The 4052-nt window shown below is 31.8% G+C and overlaps 1 pseudogene; it reads left to right on the top strand.

Annotated features, from left to right (window-relative positions):
- The first annotated feature begins 847 nt into the window (after window positions 1-847).
- On the top strand, window positions 848-2798 carry LOC141540684 (GTP-binding protein 4 pseudogene; annotated as a pseudogene).
- The last annotated feature ends 1254 nt before the right edge of the window (window positions 2799-4052 follow it).

Here is a 4052-nt window from a genome sequence, read left to right as displayed (position 1 = left end):
CATCACCTTACACCTATCAGGTTGGTTAAGATGACAAAAGAAAATGATAAATTTTGGAGTGATGTGGGAAAACTGGGAAACTAATTCACCCTTGTGGAGTTGTGAACTGATCCAACTATTCTGAAGAGCAATTTGCAACTATTTCCAAAGGGCTATAAATGTATGTATATCCATACCCTGGTACTGATCTAGTAATACCACTACAAGGTCTGTATCACAGAAGGATCATAGAAAAGGGAAAATGATTCATATCTATAAAAATATTTGTAGCAGGTCTTTTTATGATGGCAAAGAATTGGAAATTGAGGGGGTGTCTACCAATTGAGGAATGGCTAAACAAGTTGTTCCATGTTAATAATATACAATAATACTATGCTATAAGAAATGAGCAGTGGATTTCAGAAAAACCTGGAAAGACTTACATGAACTGATGCTGGGTAAAGACAGCAGAATCAGGAATACATTGTACATAGTAACAACAACATTGTGTGATAACCAACTATGATAGACTTAGCTCTTCTCAAAAATAGAATTTCAGTAGTCTTGTTATAGAAAATTCTATTCATGTACAGAGAAAGAACTATGCATCCTGAATGCAGATTGGAGCATACTGTTTTCATTTTTTTCCTTCATGTATTTCCTCCATATTTAAAATTTTTCTTTCACATGATTAATATGAAAATATGCTTAACATGTTTGTATACATATTATTTATATAAGATTGCTTGTTGTCTTGGGGAAGGTGGAAGAAAGAGAAAGAGGGAAAATTTGAACTCAAAATCTTATGAAAATGAATGTTGAGTTCAGATCTACTTCCAGCTCCTCAGGCTACAATCCAGCTGATAATATGGTGCTGTACAATTTCAATAAGATCATGGTAGTCCCTACTGACTTTATAGACTTGACATTACCAAAGACTCAACAAAAATCTTTAAGAGTCATTTATAAACATTACCAAATTCACCATATTAGATATTTATACATGAGGAAAGTTAAATGTACTCATGGTAGACTCACCCAGATTTTGACCAACTTCTCCAAATTAGATGATATCCATTCATTTTATGCTGAATTGATGAATGTTCTTTAAGACAAGGATCATTATAAGTTGGCTTTAGGACAAATTAATATTGCTAAAAATCTAGTGGACAAAGTTTCTAAAGATTATGTTCAGTTTATGAAATATGGGGATTCTTTATACTGCTGCAAGCAGCTCAACAGTACAGCCCTGAGCTGTATGTGTATAATTATCAATAGACAGAAACAGAGCTTGGACTATCTGGAACAAGTGCATCAGCATTTATCCCGTCTGCCAACTATTGACCCAAATTCCCAGACTCTGTCTCTATGTAGATAGGCAAATGTTGGAAAATTCAGTTTCATTAATAAGGCAAGACGATCATATGTGGGTGTGCAGTCTTATGCCTTTACAACCAAATCTTTGTTTGTAGGGCACATGGATAATAAATATTTGCTTTGGCAGGTGGTCAACACTTCAGGGATTCTGAATCATCCTCTGAAAGATAGGAACACCATTGAAATAGAGGCTATAATAGCACTGGCCCACCATGTTGTATGTCATGGATGTGTCTGAACAATGTAGTCATAATTCTGGAAGAAAAACTGGAACTCCTTAAAATATTAAGCTAATTTTTGCTAACAAGCTTCTTATAATTATGGCAAATAAATGTGATATAAAGAGGATATCTGAACTTCCAGAGGATGATCAGAAAAATATTTGTCTATTTGGAAGCTTAAAGACTTCCTGTTATAAAGAAAAGTATCCTGACTAAAGAAGGTATCTTAAAGTTAAAACAGAGGCTTGTGATAGATTTTTGGCTCATCTAGTTGAAAGCAAAATTAAAGTAAATAAAGTGCTGAACAGATTACACTTAGCATTCATTATGTAGCAAAAGAGATGATAAGGAGAAACCATCATTCATTACTCAAAATATGATAGCATGCAAGAAGAGAAGGGAATCTGATACAACCAAAAAGAAGAAAGAATGAGATCTTAAACTGGAAATGAGAGATGATTACATTTTGGATCTTTAGAAATATTGGGATCTAATGAATTCATTTGAAAAATACGATAAAATACCAGAAATTTGGAAAGGCCATAACATAGTTGATTATATTGATTCAAACATCATGGAGAAACTGAAAGAGTTAGAGGAGGAAGAACTAAGACAAGCTGCTTGAGAATATGACAGTGAATCAAAAATTGAAGATGAAAAAAATGATGGAAATCTACCTATTGGCAAAACAAATACATGAAAAAAAGAAATTGAAAATTCTGCAATCCAAAGAGAAAGATATATCAGGAACCAAAATACTTTGAAGTGCTAAAAAGTTTCAGTAGAAAACTTTGAAGAATGGGGTGTGTAGCCTCAGTATTGACATAGATGATAAAGATGATAATTACCATGCCAATCAGGTAGTAAGATCTTTAAGTGTCATAAAGAAATGTAAACACGAAAAGGCTGTTCCTCCCACTTCTAAAAGCCAAAGCCACAGTTGCTCACATTCACCTCATGATGTTTCTGACTTGCAAGATGCCAACGTGGTAAAGAAAGCTAAAACCATTATCAGTAGAAGATGAATAACTTGGGGAGAAAAAAAAGCATAGGCATGTGTTTGATATGAAATCTAAACATTTATTATCCACCAAGAGGAAATCTGATACAAAAGACAGAAGATTAAAAAAAAATCCTGTAGAATTTAAGCCCCTATATTGTTTTGTCTGTTTTCTTATTAAGTGTGCCATCTTAGAGCTAGAGAATTGGTTTGGAAATTGAGAAGAAACTCGAGCAACTAACAATATCATAAATATAATGGTTATCTTATTATTTCTTTGGAATAATGCATCTGCAGACATTTCAGTATTCTGCTGATTTTCAACAGAGAAACATCCTAACTTTTTGCTCTGAAGGGGCCATAATAACGTTTCTCTTTGAAGGTAAATATCCCTAGGGATCTGGTGGATTCAATAATATTGCACAACCATGGTAATTTTAGATAAATGGAAATGCATATAATCATATGGAAAGTACTTAGAAAGGGATTTGATTAAAATGTCAGAACTCTGTGACTCAGAGATTTTTACTATCAATTTTGCAATTATCCTTTTACACAGGTAATCTACTGAATATAACCATTAATGTAAAATAACATTTTTCATAAGAATAATTGGTTTTCATAAAAAGTTTGTTTTAAATAATCAAATATAGTTATATCAGCAAAGAAGAAATCAAATGGTTTATTTATATTTTTAAAACAAACAGAATTTTGGTTGATCTTCAAGAAAGCTTAAGATTTTTTTTTTTTACATCTAAAAAGATGAATGTTGAAAACTATCTTTAAATGTGATTTGAAAAAATAAAATATTAATTTAAAAAAAATAAATGCTTATTGACTGAGACACTATACTTTCTTGGCAGAACTGAGGTTATGCAAGGAAAGTATTTTGATTCTCTTCCCCCAAACCTCACATTGTTCTTAGAGGAAAATTATATCTGCTTTATATCTATATATTGTTAATTAATCAATTCCAATGATACTTAAGAGCACTTACTCTATGCATGGTGAATGTGGTTTTTTCCAGAGACATTACAAACAAATGTGTGAATTGGTTGTGTCTGTTTATACTTTAAAAGTGCTGGCTCATAGAATTTCCATGAAATGGAAAAATGAAAATTCTGCCTAAATTGATCTACCATGTTCAGTGCCATACCAATCAAACTGTTGAAAATTATTTTATAGAATTAGAAAAAATAATGACAAAATTAATCTGGAAGAACAAAAGGTGCAGAATCAAGGTAATTAATAAAAAAAATACAAAAGATGGTGGCTCAACAGTCCCAAATCTAAATATAAATTGTAAAGCAACAGTGATCAAAATCATTTGGTACTGGCTAAGAAATAGAATGGTGGATCAGTGGAATAGATTCGATACACATTAAAATATGATCAAAGTGTATAGAAATTTAAGTATTTGATAAACCCCTAAACTCCAGATTTAAAAATAAGAACTCACTATTTGACAAAAATTG

This window comes from Sminthopsis crassicaudata, chromosome 4 (assembly GCF_048593235.1).
Source record: "Sminthopsis crassicaudata isolate SCR6 chromosome 4, ASM4859323v1, whole genome shotgun sequence".
NCBI classification, from domain to species: domain Eukaryota; kingdom Metazoa; phylum Chordata; class Mammalia; order Dasyuromorphia; family Dasyuridae; genus Sminthopsis; species Sminthopsis crassicaudata.
The sequence above is the reverse complement of the archived record's forward strand: the minus strand, read 5'-3'. Positions and strand labels throughout refer to the sequence as shown.